The sequence below is a fragment of the Bos javanicus genome, chromosome X (assembly GCF_032452875.1).
Source record: "Bos javanicus breed banteng chromosome X, ARS-OSU_banteng_1.0, whole genome shotgun sequence".
NCBI lineage: Eukaryota > Metazoa > Chordata > Mammalia > Artiodactyla > Bovidae > Bos > Bos javanicus.
Genome location: NC_083897.1, coordinates 61184852 through 61211565, shown reverse-complemented (window position 1 = coordinate 61211565; position 26714 = coordinate 61184852). Strand labels below are relative to the sequence as shown.

The 26714-nt window shown below is 41.4% G+C and overlaps 1 protein-coding gene across 3 annotated transcripts in view; it reads right to left on the bottom strand.

Annotated features, from left to right (window-relative positions):
* Positions 1-3869, bottom strand: part of PAK3 (p21 (RAC1) activated kinase 3) — a 291829-nt gene extending 287960 nt beyond the window's left edge. The window contains exon 1 of one of the 3 annotated variants that reach the window (XM_061409486.1): positions 3699-3869. The gene's annotated coding sequence lies outside the window, so the exon portion shown is untranslated. Of the gene's footprint in view, positions 1-3161; positions 3589-3698 lie in introns of those variants that run through there. The other 2 variants (XM_061409488.1, XM_061409479.1) reach the window with 2 other exon arrangements.
* Positions 3870-26714: the final 22845 nt, after the last annotated feature.

The following is a 26714-nucleotide window of genomic DNA, read 5'->3' as shown; positions in this document are numbered from 1 at the left end:
TCAGTGGGTGTGTGTTGGGGGGGTGGGTGGGTGTGAGGGGGGGATAGGTGGGTGTGAGTGTGTGTGTAACACCTACTACCATCCTATGGAACTAGTCTTTTCAGAACCCGCCTTAGGAAGCACTGTCCTAGCCATTAGGCTAATCTGAGTATCACCATAGTAACAGATCACTTCCGTTCTAGCCCAAGCTGTAGAGGATGTTTCTTAGAGAAACGCCCCATACCTTCTGATACTGACAGCCAGTGACCAAAGGACCTTGATGCACCCAAAGGACCTCAGGGCATCATTTCCTCTGCAGCAGGGCACTGGCCAGATGAGAGGAAGCCGATTCAAGCTTGCCTACTTCTGCTGGCACACCACATCTTTCAAATAGAAGCCAGAGCTATTTTGGGTCTTCATTGAAGGGAGTAAATGCCTGGGATGCTGGTCCAAACGTTCAAGGTCCACACTCTTAACTAGCAGAATATTGTGCTCACCAGGCACTTCCAGTAGAAATCATCCATCTCTTAGGTTCATTCCTAGTGCCATTCATCAACCCATGCAATCAGTGCCCACACAACAAAACAGAAGACTCAGAATCTGCCCCTCTTCTGGCTTCATTGCATGAGTATTAGAGTGGTCATCATATATCCATTTTAGAACTAACACACGGCACAGAAATATTGTGCTATTATTAATTACCAGTGACACTACTAAAAGTACCTAAAATGTAAAACTCCCTGAAGACTCTGTCCTGATTAATTTGTATTTTATATACAATTCGGGGCTTCCTAGGTGGCGCTAGTGGTAAAGAATCCACTTGCCAATACCGGAGACATGAGAGACACGGGTTTGACGCGGGTCAGAAAGATCCCCTGGAGGAGGGCATGGCAACTCTAATATTGTTGGCTGGAGAATCCCATGGACAGAGGAGCCTGGTGGGCTATGGTCCGTAGGATCTCAAAGAATCAGACACAAGTGAAGTGACTTAGCACGCACGCATATAAAATTCAAATGATAGAAGATCACAGAGGATTTCATATTTACTACTGCCATTTTCACGTTTTCTTTTAGTGTTTATTAAACATCCACACCATGAGGGAAAACACTTCCACTGAAATGGTAAATTTGTATGCAAAAAGTAAATGTAATACAAATATACCTTTCTGTATCCATCCATTGTTATGGGAACAATTTTGTATAAATTGCTTTTTGGTATAATATTCACTGTAAAGGTCACAGGGGCACTGTTATTTAAGATGATCTGATTATGAATCCTTTTGTAAAACAACAAATTCTGCAATGTGAATACTGTCCCCATCTAGTTCATTTGCCTTGTTAATCCATAATTATATATATCAGATTTGCTTAAAGCAAAACACACTAATATTAATAAACGAGCTAGACATTTCTTAAGATGGGGATGTATTCTGATCTGTATCAGTCTGCAATACTGGCTCCTTTTGAATTCACTATTAATCACCATCCCAGTCCAAGGAGATTCATCCTAACTTTGTTGAGAATGTAACAGTGACCCGTCCAAGGATTCCTCTATCTTTATATATGCTGTCACTTCAATTTAACCACCTGGTGAATTAATTCTTCAAGACCCATTCAAATGTCACTTCCCCCATGAAACCTTTCTTGATCTTCTCCCCACTCCTCTAGGCAGGCTTCCCTCGTCCATGGTCTTACAGTACCCTGCCCAGGCCTTGTCAAACTCTACTGTAATTATCTGTTTACACCTTCTCTCTCGCCTACCAGACTGTACACTCCCTGAGAGCTGAGACGATGTTTCATTCATTTATTCATTTCTATACTTCCAATACCTAACACCTCTGGTGCATAGCAGGTGTTTAATAAATGTCAGTTGTTTGACTAAATGATCACTGTTCTTAATTGTACATTTTTCGACCCTGAAAAACAACACTTTATTAAAATCATAAATTAAAATGTCAAAGAGGAGGCTTACTAGTTCTGTTCATTTTTATTGAACTCTTCTCTCTTTGGTAAAAAAAAAAAAAAATTGCCATGCCAATTCACACCTTATGGATCAACCAACAAAAAACCCTCTAAACCAAATTCACAACTAATGCATAATGCTTTTAGTATGTCCGTTTTCTCCAAACATAATACAGCTACGTCCTAACCCACTGCTAACATCACTGCAGTAAAGACATGAGGATTCACTAATTAAAGGGGTGGGGTGAGGAAGTGGGGTGGGGGGAGTTACTGCAGGGATCACTGTAAGAGCTTTGTATCCTCATTGGCTGAGAAGAGAAGCCTGTTAAGAAAGTTGGGCATCTTTGGGGGAACAATAATGATGTCCAGTAGGACTTGGCCAACCTGGCTAGAGATTCCACATCCAGAATGTCCTAAGCGACAGCCCCAGCTGGGGGGATTTCCATGACTTTGAAACCATCATTACCCTTCTGATGTGGACAGAACAGGTTGAACCTGATCTGCCTGTGTGTTACTGCAATCTGGCTTGGCATGGGATGATACCCAAGGACATGTAATGCCAAGAGTAGCCCAGCCCCGTGGTGCAGACACACACACACACACACACACACACACACACCCCACTCCAAATCACGCTCAAAAACCCCACACAAAACCTGCACCATCTCCCTCCCAAATTTGCATTCCTGTGTGCCAGTCACACACAGGGAGTGCCCCTCACATTCCCTCACTTCCCCAGACTGCCCCATCCACACCCCACTCTACCGGCAGACTGTAGCCTAGCCTGGAACTGGAAGCTGGTGGGGACTGGTTTTGTTGTAGGCAACAAAGCCTCATGCACCCAGGCGTCCCGCTGACTCTATCCATCTCTCCCCGCCCCCACCCATGAGCGCCCCCAACAAGAGAAAGCTCAGCTCTGGGAAGTGGATGTGGGCACTGGGGGCCCAAAGAAAGAGAGCTTTAGAGGTGGGCAGGGTCACGAGTCCGGGCAGCTACCGAGCTCTCTCCATGAAGCCACAGGGACGGCGAACTGGCAAAGGGACCGGACTGCCCTCCCACTGCATCGCATCCCATCTATTCATAGAAAAAGACCAAAACCTGAGAAATAATCTTACCCTCCCGTCTGCCCCGTGCCCTACCCCCCTCCCCACCCCCGCCCCAACGGCTCTTGGAGCCACTGGCGTTCCAACAGCCTGCAACAAAGCGCCCCCGACACAGACCTGTTCCAGCCTCTTCGTGGCCCGAGCAGAGGGGAGCCGTTGCCGAGGGTTCTGCCCTCCGGCGCCGGGCAGCAGGCGCCGGGGATGGAAGGAGGAGCAAGTACTGGGAGAGGAATGAGGACAAGAGGGGATGGGAGTCACAGCAGCCGCGGCGGTGGCCGAAGAAGGAGGAAGAGGAGGAGGTGGACGAGGAGGAGAAGGAGGAGGAGGCGGCTTCTGTGGCAGCTGCGGAGGATGCTCCGGCGAGGGGCAGGGCTGGGCGCGCGGGGCGTGGGCTCACGTGCGCCCCATGGCCTGGGGATGCGCGCGCGCCTGTGTGTGTAAGAGCATCTGGGTGTATTTTGACTGCGATTATTCCAATTCCGACCTAGTCTGGAATTTATGGTTCCTGCAGCCAGGCGGAACTGAAGCCCTTTCAGTCTCCCAAACCTGATTATGCTGGTCTGGGGATCGGGGTTGGAGGTGCAATGAGCGAGATGGGGGAGAAGGGGCTCAGCACTAGGGTGCCAGGCCTGCTGTTAATGAACACGTCCTTACCTTCAGTCTTCTTTCTGGGCACTGATAAATTGCATCCTTTAACACGTATCTTTGGAAAACCTATAGCTAAGGAGACTAAGACACCAAGAGACCAAGGATAGTCACCATCACATGGTATTGAGTGAGCTGCTCGATATGTCGGCGCTGTCTGGACTACCCAGAAGGCAATTTCTGTTCTAACTTGGGGTTAACTTTCAGGAGTTGAGGCACCATAACTTCATACAGGATCTGAGTTTCCGCCTTTTCTCCTATCTCTCACTCCATTGCCAAATCTCTGTGCTTGTACCAAGGTGTGAGGGTAGGTGGGTACTAAGTCCAGCTTCAGCCCTGTCTCACCCTATGGATCATAGCCTGCCAGATTCCTCTGCCCATGGGATTCTCCAGGGAAGAATACTGGAGTGGGTTGCCATGCCCTCCTCCAAGGGATCCTCCCAACCCAGGGATCGAGCCCACATTTCTTACATCTCCTGCATTAGGCAGGTAGGGTCCTTACTGCCAGCGCCACTGGGAAGCCCTGTAACCAAGGTGGCATGCAGTCGGTTCTCTACTTTTTAGTCTGCTCATCCAGCCAGTATTATCCAGATGCCTGGTTTCACTGGTGTCAAGCAGTCACTTCGTCCTCATGCCACTCTCCCTCTAGAAGTGGGGCACTCAGTTTAGATGAGAACCAAGACTTGTTTCCTGGAAGTCAGAGGGGTGACGAATATCAGGCATCCAGCTGGAGACTATTTGGATCTGCACCCCTCAAGCTAAGATAAAGTGAATCCAATTGAAAGACACATAATTTTTCTCCATGACCAAATCCTTGATGAACCCCTTTCTTTGAGCCCTGCTGAAGGTCTCTTTCCCACTCATGACCTTTTGAGCATTCCAATTCATCTTGTCCAGTGGCTTCTGCTTGTAGATTAACAAAGCACTTCCTAATAGTGGTATCCCTACCATGTCACCTCTGTGAATTAAGCAAGGAAAATATAATTATTTGCATTTTACAGATGAGGAAACAGATTTAACAAAATTAAGTGTATTTGCCTAACATTATGAGGAACCATGTACCAAGGGCACAGGATAAAAATCTTTGGAACTGACCAAGCCCCATAGCAACTGTTGTCATGAGCCTCCAGATCTAAACTGACCAGTTCCCCTGACCCCGTATTAGGTAAAATACCCACCCTATAGCATCCTAACCAATCACCTAATACCAGCATTCCAGTAGGAATTTTCTCTATCTTAAGGCTATAAAGATTGAATGCTAGCCTGCTTAAAGGGTTTGGCTCTTCCTTGAGCCAGCCCCCTGTTCTAACAGCATCTCCCCCTCTAATAAACTTTACTCTCCTCTCATTCTCCCTCATCTCTGGAAATTCTTTTCCAACCCGCACATGGTCCACAACACATTACAGGCTAATAAGGGTTCTTCAAGGGTCACTAGTAGTAAAGAACCTGCCTGCCAATGAAAGAGACTAAGAGATGTGGGTTCAGTCCCTGGGTTGGGAAGATTCCCTGAAGAAGGGCATGTCAACACACTCCAGTATTCTTGCCTGGAGAATCCCATGGACAGAGGAGTCTGGTGAGCTATGGTCCATAGGGTGGCAAACAGTCAGACATGGCTGAAGTGACTTAGCACATACACACAGGCTAATAAGTGGCAGATCCAGAATTGGGACTCAAGTCTTCAGATTTTTAGGGCAAAGCTCATTTTTTCCCCTTGTCTTTTTTTTTTTTTTCCTGCACCATGGGCCTTGTGGGATCTAAGTTCCCCAGTGACCAAGGATCAAACCCAGGCCCTAGCAGTGAAAGCACTGAGTCCTAATCACTGAACCACCAGGCAATTCCCAAAGCTCCTATTTTAAATGACACCTTGCAAAGAAATTTCAAATTCATCTATTGATCTCCATGTTGGAAGGTAATGGTTTAGTGCATTGTCTAAATAGAAATTAAGTAAAATGAGATTTTGAAAAAGTATTTCAGTTAGGTGGATGCATTCAGGTGCAACTCACAAGTTAGGAAGCAGAAAAGAGGTAATAACTTTTAGGTCTCAGTCCCCAACCAGCATACAAAAATGTTTCTTTTGATTCTGCTACCAACATCTTCTGTAAGAATAATTTGGTACAGAAAGGACAGTAGAAAGAGGATGTATTTTAATTTCCTGGGGGTGATAACCTTATGAATATTTCCCCCATGAGCTAGGTCTTTGTCTTCTAAGTCACGAGAAGAAACCATCATTTGTCATCAGGGGAGGAACCCTGTCTCCCACACAGCAGCCCAGGCAGTCCCAAGAGTATGCAGATGGCTATCAGGCAGAAGAGGCTGGCAGTGCTGGGGGCAAAAGCTGTGCTCTGGGGCCATACAGCTCTAGCTGAAAAATCTTGGAGAACGACAGTATGGATGCATGCATGCTGCGTCGCTTCAGTCATGTCCGACTCTTTGTGACCCCATGGATTGTAGCCCACCAGGCTCCTCTGTCCATGGGATTCTCCAGGCAAGAATACTGGAGTGGGTTGCCATCCACTTGTAAAATAGGTGGAGAGATGCGAGAACCAAATGGAGTGATACTGTAACTGAGCAGGATGCTCTGGGGCCTTCTCAGGATAGATCCTCTCTCCCATATCCTCTGTTGCAGTGCCTCTCTCTAAAGTACCCAGATAATAGTATCTCATTCATATTTCCTGAGTTTTTCAGATGCTAAAACCACCACCTAATGGAAGAAATTAACTACTTGATGATCAGGAGAATGTAGCACCTCCCCACCCCCACCCACCTACCAGCGCCTAAGGATGTTAACTGCCCTGTAGCCTCAACATCAACCAGAGAGTTGTGCCGGAAATCATCACATTCTTTGAGACGCTCATCCCCCATCTGGCTTTTAAAAATGCTTTGCTTGGGGACTTCCCTGGTTAGAACTTCCAGTGGTTGAAATTCAGCATTTTCACTGCTCAGGCCTGGGTTCAATCCCTGATTGGGGAACTAAGATCCTGCATGCCGTGTGGCATGGCCAAAAAAAGAATGCTCCCCAGTGGTGCAGTGGTAAAGAATCTGCCTGCCAATGCAGGAGACACAGGAGACTCGGGTTTGATCCCTGGGTCAGGAAGATCCCCGGGAAGAGGGCATGGCAATCCACTCCAGTGTTCTTGCCTGGGAAATCCCGTGGACAGAAGAGCCTGGTGGCCTACTATCCATAAGGTCACAAAGAGTCAGACACGACTGAAGCGACTTGGCAGGCATGCACAAAATCCTTTGGAAATTCAAGGTTTTGGGGGGCATGAACCCCTCCCCCTGGTTCTCCTTGCTTCCCTGTGCAATAAACCTCTGTGTGCTCCAAACTCTGACCTTTCCATATTTATATTTGTTTGGTCTCACAGTGCCTTGGGCACACAAACTTGCCTGAGACATAGCAAGACTCAATAAATGATAGGTATTATTGTTAGAGAGAGAAAAGCAACAACTACATTAATGAGTCTTTCTCCATTAAAAGCAGAAACTCTTTATCACTGTGGTACCTCAACACTGAGAGCATGCGGAAGAAGAGATTGCTTTTCTCCAGGATAGGAGGATCGAGTGCTGGTGACAGGCGATAGGCAAGATAAACAGAGATGAGGGATTTCCTGCAACTACTGAGGACCAGCATGGAAGAGAACAGGATTAGAAGACAACGATGAAAAAGAGGGTGTCTAAGATTGGGCCTGTAGGCCAGTTCACAGTTTTGTAACAATGTACATGGTTTACTCAAAGGGGTGTTTTGGCTTTTCTAAACAAGTTCCTTTTATCAAAAGACTTAATAAAGAGCTCCATTCAGAATTTGTCAGAAATACCTGAATCTGACATTTAGCTAGGGACTCCCTGTTCTGATTTGGTACCAAGCAGAGATTATTCTTGTTTGAGCCTTGCCAAGCACAGAGAGCTTGAGTCATAACAATGCTCAGAGCCAAGCTGCAGAAAAATTGTAAAGGAGGTGAAATTTGTCTCTGACACCCTTCGAGGTCTCTCTGTGTTACATACACCCTTATCTTCCCACTTAAAAATCCTTGGACATCAAAATCCCTGACTTTCCCAACCAGGAAAAATGACCTAGATTTAGAATGAAGTGCCTTTATATGCTTCTCAAAAGGAAGACTAGCAGGAGGAAACAACGCTAAGCCCAATGAAATGGATCACTAATGGAAGAAGGTCAGGCTTTCAGGGTGGTAAAGATACCTCGGGTGCCCTCATACCTTTTAGGTATGAGATGTTCCATGAATAAGACCAGGCCTTGGAAATGTAAATTCACATCATAACAGAAACCCAGAACAGGAAGAGGCATTAGTTATTATTTCCAGCCCAACTCCTTTGTTTCCCAAGTATTGATTAAACCAAGGCTCAGAAAGGTTAAGTGACTCTTCCATGACCACAGAGCTCCCAAGGAGAGTCAGGACTTGAATTCCAGGCACAAATCTATTTCCACTACAATGTCTTACTCCATCTACCAGGAAGAAAACCAGGAACAATTGCTTAGGATCGATATCTGAGACTGTTCTGGGTACATAAGGACGACGTGAAAATAAGAACAGAGGACCAAAATTAAGGCGCAGTCCTGCTTCTTGCTTCCTTTAGCTTGTTCCTGACAAGTAATTTTTATGAGTCTCTATTTCAAACAAGACTGACATGTAGAATCATCTATGTGATGCCAGGCACCTGACTCTGGAAATGATATTAGAGGTATAAGACTATACTGAGGGTGGACAGAATCCTGGTCATTCCCTGAATCTTTTATTTATTATTGTGATAAGAATGTTTAATATGAGACCTACCCTTTTAAAAACATTGTTTAAGTATACAATGTGTGTGTGCTAAGCCGCTTCAGTCATGTCTGACTCTTTGTGACCCCATGGACTGTACTCCACCAGGCTCCTCTGTCCATGGGATTCTCCAGCCAAGACTACTGGAGTGGGTTGCCTGCCATTTCCTCCTCAAGGGGATTTTCCCAACCTAAGGATCGAACTCAAGTCTCTTATGTCACCTGCATTGGCAGGTGGGCTCCTTAACACTGGCACCATCTGGGAAGCCCCAAAATTGTTAACTATAGGCACAATGTACAAAAGATCACTGGGATTTAGTCATCTTGCATCACTGAAACTTTATACCCATTGAATAGCCCCTAACCATCCCCCCTACTCCCAATACCTGGCAACAACCATTCTATTCTCTGGATATTGGTGCCCATTGGGGTGCTGATAGGCATTGCATTGAATCTTTAGGCCACTTGGGGTGATATAGACATGTTAACAATATTAAATATTTAAATCTATGAATACAAGATGTCTTCCCATTTACTTGTGTCTTTTCACATTTCTTTCACAAGTGTTTTGTAGTTTTCAATGTATCAATTTTTGATCTCTTTGGTTAAGTTTATTCCAAAGCAATTTATTATTTTTGATGTTACTGTAAATGATATTGCTTCCTTAAATGCCTTTTTGAATAGTTTATTCTTGGTGTATAGAAATGCAACTGGTTTGTGTATGTTGATTTTATATTCTGCAACTTCATTGAATTCACTTATTAGCTCTAACAGTTTTGGCGGGGATGTAGGGGGAGTCTTTAGGGCTTTCTACAAAGAGGATCATGACATCTGCAAACAGAGAAAATTTTTACTGGTTCTTTTCCCATTTGGATCCCTTTTTGTTCCATCCAGTTGCTCTGGCTGGGACTGCCAGTACTATGTTGAATAAAAGTGGCAAGAGTAGGCATCCTTGCCAGGTTCCTGATCTTAAAAGAAAAGTCTTCAGTTTTTCACCACCGAGTATGATGTTAGCTATGGGCATTCCATATATGGCCTTTATTTTATTGAGGTGATTTCCTTTTTTTCCAGCTTTATTAAGGTATAATGAACAAATAAATATTGTATGTATTTAAGATTGTACATCAGTACTCTGTGAAAAGAAGAGAAGGGAAAAGCAAAGGAGAAAAGGAAAGATATACCCATTTGAATTCAGAGTTCCAAAGAATAGCAACGAGAGATAAGAAAGCTTTCCTCAGCAATCAATGCACAGAAATATAGGAAAACAATAGAATGGGAAAGACTAGAGATCTCTTCAAGAAAATTAGAGATACCAAGGGAACACTTCATGCAATGATGGGCTCGATAAAGGACAGAAATGGTATGGATCTAACAGAAGCAGACGATATTAAGAAGAGATGGCAAGAATACACAGAAGAACTGTACAAAAAAGATCTTCACGACCCAGATAATCACGATGGTGTGATCACTGACCTAGAGCCAGACATCCTGGAAAGTGAAGCCAAATGGGCCTTAGAAAGCATCACTATGAACAAAGCTAGTGGAGGTGATGGAATTCCAGTTGAGCTATTTCAAATCCTGAAAGATAATGCTGTGAAAGTGCTGCACTCAATATGCCACCAAATTTGGAAAACTCAGCAGTGGCCACAGGACTGGAAAAGGTCAGTTGTCATTCCAATCCCAAAGAAAGGCAATGCCAAAGAATGCTCAAACTACTGCATAATTGCACTCATCTCACACGCTAGTAAAGTAATGCTCAAAATTCTCCAAGCCAGGCTTCAGCAATATGTGAACCGTGAACTTCCTGATGTTCAAGCTGGTTTTAGAAAAGGCAGAGGAACCAGAGATCAAATTGCCAACATCCGCTGGATCATGGAAAAAGCAAGAGAGTTCCAGGAAAACATCTACTTCTGCTTTATTGCCTATGCCAAAGCCTTTGACTGTGTGGATCACAATAAACTGTGGAAAATTCTGAAATAGATGGGAATACCAGATGTTCAAGCTGGTTTTAGAAAAGGCAGAGGAACCAGAGATCAAATTGCCAACATCCGCTGGATCATGGAAAAAGCAAGAGAGTTCCAGGAAAACATCTACTTCTGCTTTATTGCCTATGCCAAAGCCTTTGACTGTGTGGATCACAATAAACTGTGGAAAATTCTGAAATAGATGGGAATACCAGACCACCTGGTCTGCCTCTTGAGAAATTTGTATGCAGGTCAGGAAGCAAGTTAGAACTGGACATGGAACAACAGACTGGTTCCAAATAGGAAAAGGAGTACGTAAAGGCTGTATATTGTCACCCTGCTTATTTAGCTTCTATGCAGAGTACATCATGAGAAACGCTGGACTGGAAGAAGCACAAGCTGGAATCAAGATTTCCGGGAGAAATATCAGTAACCTCAGATATGCAGATGACACCACCCTTATGGCAGAAGGTGAAGAGGAACTCAAAAGCCTCTTGATGAAAGTGAAAGTGGAGAGTGAAAAAGTTGGCTTAAAGCTCAACATTCAGAAAATGAAGCCCATGGCATCTGGTCCCATCACTTCATGGGAAGTAGATGGGGAAACAGTGGAAACAGTGTCAGACTTTATTTTTGGGGGCTCCAAAATCACTGTAAATGGTGATGGCAGCCATGAAATTGAAAGACGCTTACTCCTTGGAAGGAAAGTTATGTCAACCTAGATAGCATATTCAAAAGCAGAGACATTACTTTGCCAACAAAGGTTCGTCTAGTCAAGGCTATGGTTTTTCCCGTGGTCATGTATGGATGTGAGAGTTGGACTATAAAGACAGCTGAGCACCAAAGAATTGATGCTTTTGAACTGTGGTGTTGGAGAAGACTCTTGAGAGTCCCTTGGACTGCAAGGAGATCCAACTAGTCCATCCTAAAGGATATCAGTCCTGTATATTCATTGGAAAGACTGATGTTGAAGCTGAAACTCCAATCCTTTGGCCACCTGATGGGAAGAGCTGACTCATTGGAAAAGGCCCCGATGCTGGGAAAGATTGAAGGCAGGAGGAGAAGGGGACGACAGAGGATGAGATGGTTGGATGGCATCACTGACTCAATGGACGTGAGTTTGAGTAAGCTCTGGGAGTTGGTGTTAGACAGGGAGGCCTGGTGTGCTGCAGTCCATCAAGTCGCAAAGAGTCGTACATGACTGAGCGACTGAAACGAACTGAAGCTGTTGAGAGCTCTCTGCTCTCACAATAAATGTGTAGTTCTCACAATATATGTGTAGCTGATTCACTTACCTGTATAGCAGAAACTAACATAATACTGTAAATCTACTATATTTCAATAATTTTTTAAAAGTTATCACAAAATTTAGTAACTAGTCTCTCTATTCCTGTATATGTTCAAAACTTCCTATAATACAAATAATAAAAAAAGACATGGTCCCTGTAGTCTGAGAACTGGAAGGAGCTCAGCATTAGATTGATCATGGATTTCAATTGCTGCTCTATATAAATAAGTATATAAAAATTATATATATATTAGTATAATTTCTCTAGAGGGCAAGGTGGCAATGTATATAAAAAATTTTTAAATTTCTGTTTTATGACAGTAAAGTTTCCCCAGGCTATCTCCTGAATTCCATAATTAGAAAAATAGTCAGGGGGCATGGTTGACGAGTTATTTCTATGAATAAGTTCTTTGTTTTGGACCCAATTTCTTGATCTACAAAATTGGTAATAATTTTTTAAACACATCTCTTTGCAAAACTGGGAAAAATGAAAGGCTTGTGGGAATAGTACTACATAATTCATAGTTTTCAGATACTGATGCTGAAGGCAAAATATGTTGGGTATGGATAATGTGTATGGTGCTTTGAAATTTAAATTATAAAGGAAATGAAGATTATTAATTTTAGACTATTTAAAGCATGCATGTTAAAATGGCAATAGCGAGCAGCAAAAGAATAGACATGTAATATATAACTTTCAAATTAGTAGAGAGAAAAGTGGAATGCAGAAGAAAAAAAAAAATCTTAGTCTAATAGAAGCTAAGGGAATTCCCGGGCAGTCTAGTGGTTAGGACTCAATGCTTTTACTTCCATGACTTGAGTTCAATCCCTGACCAAGGAACTAAGACCCTGCAAGCTGCTTGGCATGGCCAAAGATAAATAAATAAATAAAGCCAAGAAAAGAGGAGGAGGAAAATGAAATAGTAAAAAGGACAAATAAAAATCACATAAGGGGATAAGAATAAATCCAAATATATCAGTAGTAGCTCTGAATATAAATAGGCTGAAGTGCTCAATAAAAATGTCAAGGATTGTCAGGATAAATAAATGAACAAAACCCAGTTATATACTGTTTAAAAGAGAAATAATTTCATTTAGACTTCAATGTAAGGACATGGAAAGACTATATATCAAAGGATAGAAAAATGTACTGGGCAAAAACTGACCAAAGAAACATGAAGTAGCTATTTTCATATAACACTTTTAAATGTATGGTAAAGTGTTATTAGAGGTGAAAGAAGTCACTTCATAATGGAAAAAGTCAATTCAACTAAGAAGATATAATATTTCTAAATGTGTAATTGCCTGTTAACATAGCCAAGGTTTTCTTCAAAACAACAATTGACAGATCTACAAGGATAAATTTATAGACCCACTATCATAGTGGGAGATTCTAACACATCTTTTATAGTAACTGATAGATCAAGCAAAAAATAAACAGTAAAGATATTAAAAGACTTGAACAGCATAACTAGCAAGCTGGATAAAATAGATATATATGTATAAAATTTCAACAATTAGAGAGTATACATTACTTTCAAGTATATTTGAAGCACATACAAAAATTAACCACATGCTAGCTTCAACAATGGAGAAGGCAATGGCAACCCACTCCAGCACTCTTGCCTGGAAAATCCCATGGATAGAGGAGCCTGGTAGGCTGCAGTCCATGGGGTCTCTTAGAGTCCGACACGACTGAGCGACTTCACTTTCACTTTTCACTTTCATGCATTGGAGCAGGAAATGGCAACCCACTCCAGTGTTCTTGCCTGGAGAATCCCAGGGATGGGGGAGCCTGGTAGGCTGCCGTCTATGGGGTCACACAGAGTCGGACACAACTGAAGCGACTTAGCAGCAGCAGCAGCTTCAACAAATTTCCAAGATTTGGTGTAGTATTAGATCACCTTCTCTAATTATAATGCAACTAAGTTATAAATCAGTATTTTTAAATGACTATGAAAAATTCACTTGTTTAGAAACTTGAAACACAATATTAGATAACTTATAGGTGAAAGAAAAATTATAATGAACATTAGATTTAGGACTGAATACTTGGATATGAAACATAATGAAAAAATGCTGCATATCAAAATTTGTGAGGTCATCTAAAATGATATTTACAAGGAAATGAATAGACTTAAAAGCTTTCACTAGAAAAAAAGGAAGGCTCAGAACTAATCTGTGAAACATGAAATTAAACATGTCAGACTAATCCTCAGGAAAGCAGAAGGAAGGAAATAATAAAGGTATAAGTAAGAGTCAATGAAATATAAAGCAAATATATAGATAGAAGTATCAACAAAACCAAGAATTATTTCTTTGAAAAGACTAATAAAATACAAAACCTCTAGAAAGATTAATCAGTGTGGAAAAAGACAGATGATGCATATATACCTTTTAGAATTTAAAAAGTGAGAGATACAGATGCTACAGAGATGAAACATAACAGTAAGATAATATAAAGAACTTCATATCAATACACTTGAAAACTTGGGTTTAAAAATGAGCTTATTCTTTGAAAAATACGATTACTAAAAGTGAATTTAGAAATAGAGAATCCAAAATGTCCTTTAACCACTAAAGAAAATGTCAGTACATAAAATTGTACCCCGGGGGTGGAGGGGAAACACTGGATGCACAGTTCTTGACAGGCTTGGTTGGTTGGTTCTACCAACCACTGAAGGAAAATATCATTCAATATTTCTCAATTTTTTCCAAAGAAAAGAAAATTAGTACACTCCTAGAGTTATTTTGGTACCAAAACCTAACAGAGGAATGATACAAGTCACTCTTATTCATGGTTGAGACATAAAAATTATTTTAAAACTTAGCAAACTAATGGCAGCCCACTCCAGCATTCTTGCCTGGAAAAATCCATGGACAGAGGATTGCAGGCGGGCTGCAGTCCATGGGGTTGTGTGACTGAGCACGCATGCATGAGGGTATAGGGAAATGGGTTGGTAGCAATAAACTGGTAAAACTAAAAAACAAAACAAAAACCTTAGAAAACTACATTTAGCAACGTATTAAAATGATAATGAATATTTACCAAGTTGGGTTTACACCAGAAATGCAAGGTTAGTTTGGAGAATTAGCATAATTCATCGTATTAACTGATTAAAAAGAAAAAAATCCCATATGATCATTTTACCAATATGGAAAACACATTTAATAATACTTAACATTCATTCATGATTTTAAAAGTCCCTTAGCTAATTAGGAACAAAAGGGCTCTTCCTATACCTGATAAAGTGCCCTATGCCAGTAAGTAGAGCAGACATCATCCCGGGGAAATCTTGAAAGTATTTCCTTTAAAATCAGAAACCAGACAAAGATGCCTCCTGGCACAATCCTTGTTCAGCCAGTGGAGGTTCCAGCAAGTACAGTCAGACAAGGAAAAAAAATAAAAAAGTGGAGGAAAAAAAGAAAGAAATGGTAATTATTTGAATTTTGTGTGGTATATTTTATATCGATTATATGTCAATAAAGCAGTTAAAAAAAACTTTCTGCCTTGATCCTGGCCTAACCTGAGCCAACCTGGCCTTACTTAATTTAAACTAACACCTTTGGTATTCAGGTAGAGTGATCCTGTAACAAGAAGATCTCAGCCCAAGGACTTCCACCTATGTGCCTCTCTCTTAGGTTAAGTACTTGGTGTAGGAACAGGAACTGGTGGCAGTTAGAGCTGCCTTTGAAGCATGGAGTCTCTGCGTCTATAATGATGTAGACCAAACTATGCATTATGATACCATCGAAGCAAAATTGGATGCTCAGTTTTGCCAGGTGAAGTGGCACTATTCCAGAAGGGGTAGACTTTTCACATCCAATCTGTTCCATTGAGTACATACCCAGTCGAGTAGGTCTGGGTGGAGCCAAGACCCCACCTCAAGAGAGCCTCTGACCTAGGCATTTTACCGCCATTATAGTCTAATTGAGGCAAGTGAAACAGACAACAGGCAGATGCCCCTATGCAGGAGCACTGGCTGCTTCTCAAAGAACCAGCTTTTGGTTTCATTGGTTTTCTCTACTGTCTTTCTGTTTCCTATATTATTGATTTATACTTTAGTCTTCATTATTTATTTTCTTCTAATTACTTTGCGTTTGTTTTTCTAATTTTTAAGGTGGAAGCTGAGATCATTGATTTGAGATCTTTCTTATTTTTAATTTTATTTTATTTTTAAATTTTACATAATTGTATTAGTTTTGCCAAATATCAAAATGAATCCATCACAGGTATACATGTGTTCCCCATCCTGAACCCTCCTCCCTCCTCCCTCCCCATACCATGCCTCTGGGTCGTCCCAGTGCACTAGCCCCAAGCATCCAGTATCATGCATCGAACTACTTCTAGTTACATACCACAAATTCTGTACATTATATTTTCATTTTCACTCAGTTCAAAATATTTTCTAATTTCCCTTTGATCTCTTCTTTGACTCATGGATTATTTGAAATTGCCTTATTCAGTTTTTAAATATATTTAAACACTTCTCAGATGCTTTTGTTATTAATTTCTACATTAATTCTATTGCGGTGAAAGAATATACATTGTATCACCTTAATACCTTAACATTTATTGAGACATTTTGTTCAACAGGGGCTTCCCCGGTAGCTCAGACAGTAAAGAATCTGCTTACAATGCAGGCAACCTGGGTTCCATTCCTGGGTTGGGAAGATCCCCTGGAGAAGGGAATGGCAACCCACTCCAGTATTCTTGCCTGGAGAATCCCATGGACAGAGGAGCCTGGTGGGCTACAGTCCATGGGGTCACACAGAGTTGGACACGACTGAACGCCTAACATACTACACTGTTTTGTACAACAGTATGATCTATCTTGATAGATGTTCCATCTGCACTTGAGAAAAATGTGACATCTGCTGTTGTTGGGTGGACTGTTCTATATGTGTCAAACAAGTTCGTTGATACTGTTGTTTAAGCCTACAATACCATTGCTTATTTTCTCTCTACTTATTCTGTTAATCATTGAGAGAATGTTGTTGAAATCACCAACTATAGTTGCAGATTTCTCCTTGTTGTTCTATCACTTTTTACTTCATGTATTGTTTAGGAGCATAAGCATTTAGGGCTGTTGTGTCCTCTTGAAGAATTGATCCCCTTATCATTATGAAATGACCTTCTCTGTCACTGATAATACTTTTTCTGCTTTCAAATTCACTTTGTTATGAATGCAATCGTGTCAACTTTTTTTGGCTGGGTTAGCATGGTGTCTCATGTCATCCTTTTACTTTTCACTTGTTTGTGTCTTTATATTTAAAGTGTGTAAAGCATACTTCATTTTACTGTACTTTTACTGCCCTTCACAGATATTGCATTTTTTAATAAATGGAATGTTTGTGGCAACTCTGCATTGAGCAAATCTATTGGCACTGTTTTTTCAACAGCATTTGATCACTTTGTATCTCTGTATCACATGTTGAAAATTCTCCCAATATCAATATTTCAAACTTTTTCATTATTATTATATTTGTTATGGTGGTCTGTGATCAGTGATCTTCGATATTGGTATTGCAATTTGTGTTTTTAATTTTTAAATTAAGGCATGTACATTACTTTTAGACCTAATGCTATTGCACACTTTATAGACTCCAGTATAGTTTAAACAACTTTTATATGCTCTGGGAAACCATAAATTTAATGTGATTCCCTTCGTTGTGATATTTGCCTTATTGTAGTGGTATGAAATCAAGTGTGCAATATCTCTGAGGTATACCTGTATATTAAATTCAGCAATATTTGAATCTTATATTTTTATTGAATCTGACAATCTTTGTGCTTTAATTAGGGAGATTAGACCATTGACTTCTAATGTGATTATTGTTACATTGGTGCTAACTCTATCATCTTGCTATTTGTTTTCTCTTTGCCTCATCTGTTCTTTGTTCCCTTTACCTCTTTTTCTACCTTTTTTGGGAGTATTCTTCATTGTTAATTATCATATTTGATCTTCTTTGTTGGTTTATTAGCTATAGCTTTTGTTATTTTACAGATTGATTCAAGATTTACAGAAGCATTTGTAAGTGATTAACAGTCTACTGTCAAGTAAATTAATACCCCTTCACCTCAGAGGAGCCTGGCGGGCTACAGTCCATGGGGTCGCAAAGAGTCAGACACGACTGAACGAATAACACTTTCACTTTATTCACTAGTATAAGAACCTAACAACACTATAAATCCATTTCTTCCCTCCCAGACTTTACGTTACTGTCATACATCTTGGTTTTACTTATTTACAGTGAAAGTGAAGTCGCTCAGTCGTGTCCGACTCTTTGCGACCCCATGGACTGTAGCCTACCAGGCTCCTCCATCCATGGGATTTTCCAGGCAAGAATACTGAAGTGGGTTGCCATTTCCTTCTCCAGGAGATCTTCCCGACCCAGGGATTGAACCCGGGTCTCCCACATTGTAGGCAGACGCTTTACCATCTGAGGCACCAGGGAAGTCTTATTTATAAGACTTTATTTACTTATTTATAAACCCCACAATTCATTGTTATTTTATCTGTTTAAAGAATCAGCTATCCTATAAAGAGATTTAATTATTATGGAAAAATATGTATTTACCCAATTAGTCATCATTTCCAGCACACTTTATTCCTTTGTGTAAATACACATTTCCATCTGGTATCATTTTTGCTTGACTTGAAAGACATCGTTTAATATTTCTTGTAGTGTGGGGTTGATGGTGATGAAGTACCTTAAGCTCTGTGTGTCTGAAAATGTCTGTCTGTCATCTTCATTTTTAAAAGGTATTTTCCCTGGGTATAGAACACTAGGTTAACACATTTCCTTTCAGAACTTTAAAGACATTATTTTCATTCTCTTCTCACTTGCACCATTTCCCATGAAAAATCTACTGTGACTCTTATTTTTGATCTTCAGTGCGTAAACTTGTCTTTTTTCTCTGGCTGCTTTTAAGATAATCTCTTTATCATGGGCTTTGATAAATTTGATTAGGATGTCGTTTGGTATAATTTTCTTCAGATTTCACGCTTGTGAGAGTCTCTGAGCTACCTGAATCTGTGGGTTTATAGTTTTCATCACGTTTGGAACTTTTTCGACTATTGTTTCCTCACGCATTTTCCCTAACGTTTCCTTGCTCTCCTTCAGTAACTCCAATTACTCATATATTAGGCTGCCTAAAGTTGTTTCACAGCTCACTGATGTGCCTTTCATTATATTGATTCTTTCTGTCCTGTGTTTTCCAAAGGTAGTTTTTAATTGTTGTATCTTTTAGTTTACTAATATTTTCTCCTGCAGTGTCTAATCTGCCATAAATCCCATTTTGTTGTTCAGTCGGTAAGTCATGTCCAAGTCTTTGTGACCCCGTGGACTGTAGCACACCAGGTTTCCCTGTCCTTCACTATCTCCCAGAGTTTGCTCAAACACATGTCCATTGAGTCGGTGATGCCATCCAGCCAGCTCATTCTCTGTTGCCTCCTTCTCCTCCTGTCTTCAATCTTTCCCAGCATCAGGGTCTTTCCCAGGTAGTTGGCTCTTTGTATAAGATGACTAAAGGACTGGGGGCTTCGGCTTCAGCATCAGTCCTCCCAGTGAATTTTCAGGGTTGATTTCCTTTAGGACTGACGAGTTTGATCTCCTTGCTGTCCAAGTGACTCTCAAGCATCTTCGCCAGCACCACCATTTGAAAGCATCTAGTCTTTGGCACTCAGCCTTCTTTATGGTCCAACTCTCACATCCGTACATGACTACTGGAATCCAATTTAGTATGTTTTTAATCTTATACATTATAGTTTTCATCTCTAAAGTTCTATTTCGGTCATTTATAATTTTTTCCATGTCTCTATGAGACACTGTGAATATATGTAAGTCACACAGTCATATCCAACTCTTTGAAGCCCCAGGGATTGTAGCCCACCAGGCTCCTCTGTCCAGGCAAGAATATTGGAGTGAGGAACCATTTCCTTCCCCGGAGGGGGGAGTCTTCCCGACCCAGGGGGTCAAACCTGGGGTTCCTGCATTGCAGGCAGATTCTTTACCATGTGAGCCACATATGTACTACAGTTAAAGTAACTGTTTTAATGTCTTTGCTAATTCTCGTGTCTGTGTTAATTTTGGGTTAGTTTTTAATTGATTCATTATTCTTATTAGTGGTTAAGTAATATTACATTGTATGAATGTACCATAATTTATTTAACCAGTCCAGTATTGATGCACATTCTATTCTTTTCAGTCTATTACTAATACAATTAATGCTACAATGGACATCCTTATGTTTGTGTCTTTGTGCAAATATGTTGGTAGGAAAAATTTCTGAAATCAAATTGCTGAGCTAGAGAGTATGTGCATTTACAATTATTTAGTTAGTTGGTTATTTAAATTTTTAATGTGATAGTCATTCTGGCCCCATAAAAAGGGACCTGGCTCGTTCATGCAAGTGATATCTGAAACAGGTATAGTCCCAGTGTCCATTGTCACTTGGTTCCTGTTTTTGATATTCATTCAGATACCATGCATTTGGTTTTCCCACACCTGCCTAATTTATGCTTTTCCTCTTGTCTTTCTTAGTTCTTCCCATTTGACACTGCCCCTCAACTTCCACTGCTTTCCTAAGACTCTTGCATCACCACTTATTTTAGATAGGTTTTTTTGTTGTTGTTGTTTACATATAATTTTGTTATTTCTTCCTTCCAGATCCATGCGCAAGAGCTTCAGGAAGAAGCAGCTCCTGTTACCCATCTATGATTTGTGGGGCTAACTCACTAGGTTGCTCTGCTTCCTACCCTCCACATTATGAGAAGAACATCAGAAAGTATTTAGAGGGCAACTTTCTCTTTAGGCACGGATACAGGGCTGCATGTTACCTACCACCTACTAGGACGAAGCTTTGGTCACTGTGTTGGAACATGTCCTAGCTTGATAAAGATTCATGCCACCAGCTTTGGGCTCCAGATGCTGGTACATATGAAGATATTCAGTCATCTTTCACAGCAGAATCAAAGAAAGCTACTTTTCTTGAATTGAAGAAAGTAGGGAAAACCACCAGGCCATTCAGGTATGAAGGTGAAAGTCACTCAGTCATGTCTAACTCTTTGTGACCCCATGGACTATACAGTCCATGGAATTCTCCAGGCCAGAATACTTCTCCAGGGGATCTTCCCAAGTCTCTCAAATTGCAGGCACATTCTTTACAACCTGAGCCACAAGGGAAGCCCAAGAATATTGGAGTGGGGTAGCCTATCCATTCTCCATTGGATCTTCCTGACCCAGGAATTGAACTGGGGTCTCCTGCATTGCAGGTGGATTCTTTACCAACTGAGCTATCAGGGAAGCCCTTAGGTCACTCAGGTATGACCTAAATCAAATCCCTAACCTAAATCAAATCCTTACTGTATAATATACAGTGGAAGTGACAGACAGATTCAAGGGATTAGATCTGATAGAGTGCCTGAAGAACTATGGATGGAGGTTCGTAACATTGTATGGGACACAGTGGTCAAAACTATCCCCAAGAAAAAGATATGCAAAAAGGCAAAATGATTGTCTGAGGAAGCCTTACAAATAGCTGAGAAAAGAAGAGAAGCAGAGGCAAAGGAGAAAAGCAAAGATATACCCATCTGAATACAGAGTTTCAAAGAATAGCAAGGAGAGATAAGAAAGCATTCCTAATTGATCAATGTAAAGAAATAGAGGAAAACAATAGAATGGGACAGACTAGAGATCTCTTCAAGAAAATTAGAGACACCAATGCACCATTTCATGCAAAGATGTTTTCAATAAAGAACAGAAATAGTATGGACCTAACAGAAGCTGATGAGATTAAGAAGTGGCAAGAATATACAGAACTATGCAAAAAAGATCTTAATGATCCAGATAACCACGATGGTGTGATCACTCACCTCGAGCCAGGCATCCTGGATTGTGAAGTTAAGTGGGCCTTAGGAAGCATCACTATAAACAAAGCTAGTGGAGGTGATGGGATTCCAGCTGAGCTATTTCAAATCCTAAAAGATGATGCTGTTAAAGTGCTGCACTCGATATGCCAGCAAATTTGGAAAACTCAGCAGTGGTCACAGAACAGGAAAAGTTTCAGTTTTCATTCCAGTCTCAAAGAAAGGTAATGCCAAAGAATGTTCAAACTACCGTACAATTGCACTAATTTCTCATTTTAGCAAGGTAATGCTCCAAATCCTCCAAGTAAGGTTTCAACAGTAAATGAACCAAGAACTTCCAGATATACAAGCTGGATTTAGACAAGGCAGAGGAACCAGAGATCATATTACCAACATCCGTTGGATCATAAAAAAACAAGAGAATTCCAGAAAAACATGTACTTCTGCTTCATTGACTACAATAAAGCCTTTGACTGTGCATATCACAATAAACTGTAGAAATTTCTTAAAGAGATGGGAATGCCAGACCACCTTACCTGCCTCCCATGAAACCTGTATGCTGGTCAAGAAGCAACAGTGAGAACCAAACATGGAATAACAGACTGGTTCCAAATTGGGAAAGAAGTATGTCAAGGCAGTATATTGTCACCCTGCTTATTTAACTTCTATGCAGAGTACATCATGCAAAATACCAGGCTGGATGAAGCACAAGACAGAATCAAGATTGCCGGGAGAAATATCAATAATATTGCATATCAGATAGGCAGATGACATCACCCTTATGGCAGAAAGCGAAGAAGAACTAAAGAGCCTCTTGATGAAGGTAAAAGAGGAGAGTCAAAAACCTGGCTTAAAACTCAGCATTCAAAAAACGAAGATCATGGCATCTTGTCCCATCACTTCACAGCAAATAGTTGGGGAAACAATGAAAATAGTGACAGACTTTATTTTTTTGCACTCCAGAATCACTGTGGCTGGTGACTGCAGCCATAAAAGATGCTTGCTCCTTGGAAGAAAAGTTATGACCAACATAGACAGCATATTAAAAAAGAGAGATGTCATTTTTTGGACAAAAGTTGATGTAGTCAAAGCTATTCTCTTGGACTGTGAGAAGATCCAACCAGTCAATTCTAAAGGAAATCAGCCCTGAATATTCATTGGAAGGACTGATGCTGAAGCTGAAACTCCAACACTTTGGCCACTTGATGTGATGAATTGACTCATTTTAAAAGAGCCTGATGCTGGGAAAGATTGAAGGTGGGAGGAGAAGGGGACGACAGAGGATGAGATGGTTGGATGGCATCACCAACTCAATGGATATGAGTTTGAGCAAGCTCCACGAGATGGTGAAGGACAGGGAAGCCTGGTGTGGTACCATCCATGAGGTAACAAAGAGTCAGACACGACTGAGCAACTGAACAGCAACAATAAATTATGTCCTGTATGCCTATAGACATGGATGAGTAAGATTTATACTTCTTGCAAGTTCAGAAAGTACTTGGCCTGTTAACTAATCTGAGAAATATATTTGGTGGCCCAGCTTGTCAAAAGGGAGCCAGTGTACCCTGCCACTTAACTGAGGATAGGATATACTCAGGACTCGTTACTGCTTGGTAGACCAAACCCTGATCAATGAACCCCGTTGCCTATTTAACCCATACTCACCACTATGTGAACGACTATCACCAATGCATCTTTCTAACTGGGGACTCTCAAGATCACCTCATAGGTAAGTATATAGGAGGGTGTCACTGGGCACTGCTGCCCATTGGCCACTATCCTATCTCCCTTGGTCCTTGACTTTGCTTTCCTTGACTCTGAGGACCCAGCCACTGATATAGTGGTGACGTTTCAGTGGATGGGATATAGAAAGGAATGGGGGTAAATGGGATAGATAGATTCATATAAAGGGGTTAGCTGGAAACCTATTGTGTCAGTAATGTTCATTACCTTGAGTGCCCCATACGGTGGTGTTTTTGTATGTGTGATTGTCTCCCATGGTGACGTTCTCTTCAAGGATCCAGAATTGTCCAGTACGCTTCATGTTCTGACCTTCAAAGTGCTGGTAAACTACAGCTTCTTATGTCTTATATAGTATGGGACAGTGAGGAAGGCAGGGAATATAAAAGTCATAATTACTGCAAAAATAAGTTTTTCTGGCTGGATGAATGTGATAAGTTATGAGAAAACTGGGGAATAGTAAGGAGGGAAGCCAGTATGTTGCTAGTAAAAGATGAAACTGCAGAGGTACTCCTCTAGATAGCACTTGGTTGATGTTTTCAATCTCACTTCCACATCTAGGAGCAGTAGATAATTCACAAATAGATACAAATGAGAAGGACCTTGAATGGAGCCCTCCAAAACTGGGATGATTATTGACAGCAGTAACCAAAGACCATATAGCTGGATAGTTTGGAACCAGAAGAATATTTTGATAAACAAAATAAACACAGCTGAAATAGATAGGGAGCTGGTGCTAAATACACATGATTGATTTTTTTCCCCAGGGCATCTGCCACTCTGAGGATTTTGTGAAGTTATAAAAAGGGAATATGCTAGAAATAGCTGACTGTGAGATGTTTGAGATCCCAGAGGTGTTTGGAGATCTGAAGTGGAGGCAGAAGACTTTTGGATCTCCTAGTCTACTCCTCGACTTAGGAGCAGCTATCACAAGTGATGACACATTGGAGATGTCTTGTCAGTGATGGAGCCCTACTAAAAATCATGTTCAAGGTCTTGACTTGAATGGATCACAGTGGCCATCAGAGCTGGTTCATGGTACAAGAGAAATACTTGTGTGTGAGCTTCTCCAGCTAGGAAATATAATTGTTCCCTCTCAGAGAAGAGGTAGTTACAATATTCTGTGCCTATCAGGGTTGGATCTCAGCCAGGTGTAGCTATGAGTAGGCATCCATCTACAGCCTGCTCTGGATCATGTAAGCTAATTGTAAACTGTGGTGGTGTGGGGCTTGGAGTCCAAGAGACCTGAATCCCAAACCTAGCTCTTTGAAATTAGACAAGTCACTTATTTCTTCAAACATTAGTCTCCACATCTCTAAAAATGTGAATGACAATAGTACTAAAATGTAAAGGATTGTTATGAGGACTTTTGTATTTTCTACCAGTTTTGTAGAGATATAATTGACCTACAGCACTGTATAAGCTTAAAGGGTACAGCATAGTGTCTTGCTTACTCCATGAAACGGTTACCACGATACATTCAGTGAACATCCATGAGGATTTAAATGAAATAATTTGTGCAAAGCATTTATCCCAGTGCTTGGAGGATGGGATTAACGTCAGTTATTATTTTTCTTGGGTCTGGATAACCAAGGTCTGTGGGAGAACCTACCAGGGTGAGGCTGCCTCCATTTTTCCCTCTTATTCCGTTTTTTTCTGAAGTAATGTTGGATTTCTCCTTGCAGATAAGCAGAGCTCTGGAGCAACTGGATTTAGACTGGAGTGTGCTGTCACTGGGCTTCCCAGGTGGTGCTAGTTGTAAAGAACCCACCTGCCAGTGCAGGAGACATTAAGGGACCCATGTTCTTCCATCTCTGGGTCAGGAAAATCCCTTTGACGATGAAATGGCAATCCACTCCAGTATTCTGGCCTGGAGAATTCCATGGACAGAGGAGCCTGCCAGGCTATGGTCCATCATATGACAAAGAATTGGACACGACTTAGCATGCGTGTGCTGTCACTGGAACTTGTATTGCCCACAGGGATAGTGCTGGGCTGGAATGCAGTCTGCAGAAGATAGAACAGAGTTGGCCCATCCAAGTGGCAACATTATGGAGAAAAATGGAAATGAAGGCCAGGCAAATAGTCAAATCTAAATATCAGTCCAAATAGGCTGGGTAGGAACATCTGTGATGTAGGTAACAGAGTAGAGAGTGGGGAAATAACCTAAAAGCCAGAGAGGGCTTGGTTATAACTCAGTTCCACCACAGGCAAGTTGAGTGGCCTTGAGCATCTTAATTAAACTTGTGTTTCATTCTGAGTTTGCCATTTCCTTAGCTGTTGGCCTTGGATGAATTACTTACCTTTCTGTTCTACAGTTTCCTCATCTGGGAAAATAGAGATTAAAAAGGATACGTAAGTCATAGCATACTGCGAGAATTAAAAATGGCAGTCTCTACAAAGTACATGTTATATTTAGTGCTTGGCACACAGTAAGTTCGCAATGAATGTTAGTTGTTGCTGTTAAACAGAGGGCAGAAAAAAAGCCTGGAAAAATTCCCCAAGCTGTGGCTCACACACACAACCAAGTTTTCTAGGATGCCTTTGACCACAGTGTGAGCAGAAGGAGTTAGAAAGGGCATTGACTTAGATGGGGTGTCCTCCAAGCTGTCTTGCAAGCTGGCTTGATATATAATGACAGTAACAGTTCAAAATGTGAACCACTATATCCACAACAGGCTTCCCAGATGGCACTAATGGTAAAGAACCCACCTGCCAATGCAGGAGATGGAAGAGACATGGAATCGATCCCTGGGTCAGGAAGATCCCCTGGAGGAGGGTATGGCAACCCTCTCCCGTATTCTTGCCTGGAAAATCCCATGGACAGAGGAGCCTGCTGGGCTACAGTCCATGAGGTTGTAAAGAGTCAGACATGACTAAAGTGACTTGGCATGCAAGCATATCCACAACAGAGATACCGAATTACTCCAAAAAATGTCAGTCTTCATCTTGGAAAGCTGAGCTGCTGGGTCTTTCTCCATTGTTCTAGCTCTTGGAGTCTATGCCTATCAGTCATGGGTATTGGATACCCTTGAAGTAACATGTCTAGGTTTCTAGGTTAGCCTTCATGGACAGTACCCTTCACACATACACAAAGTTGGTATATCACAGGCAGAGATATTTCCTTCCTAGAGAAGCAGGCGAGTAAAATGACAGTGGCCTTCCCTGGTGGCAGTCGTAAAGAATCTGCCTGCCAATGCAAGAGGCACAGGTTCCATCCCTGGGTCAGGAAGATCCCCTGGGGGAGGAGATGGCAACCTATTCCAGTATTCTTGCCTGGGAAATCTCATGGACAGAAGAGCCTGGAGGGCTACAGTCCATGGAGTGGCAGAGTCAGACACAACTGAGCAACTGAGTGCACACACACACACACACACACACACACAC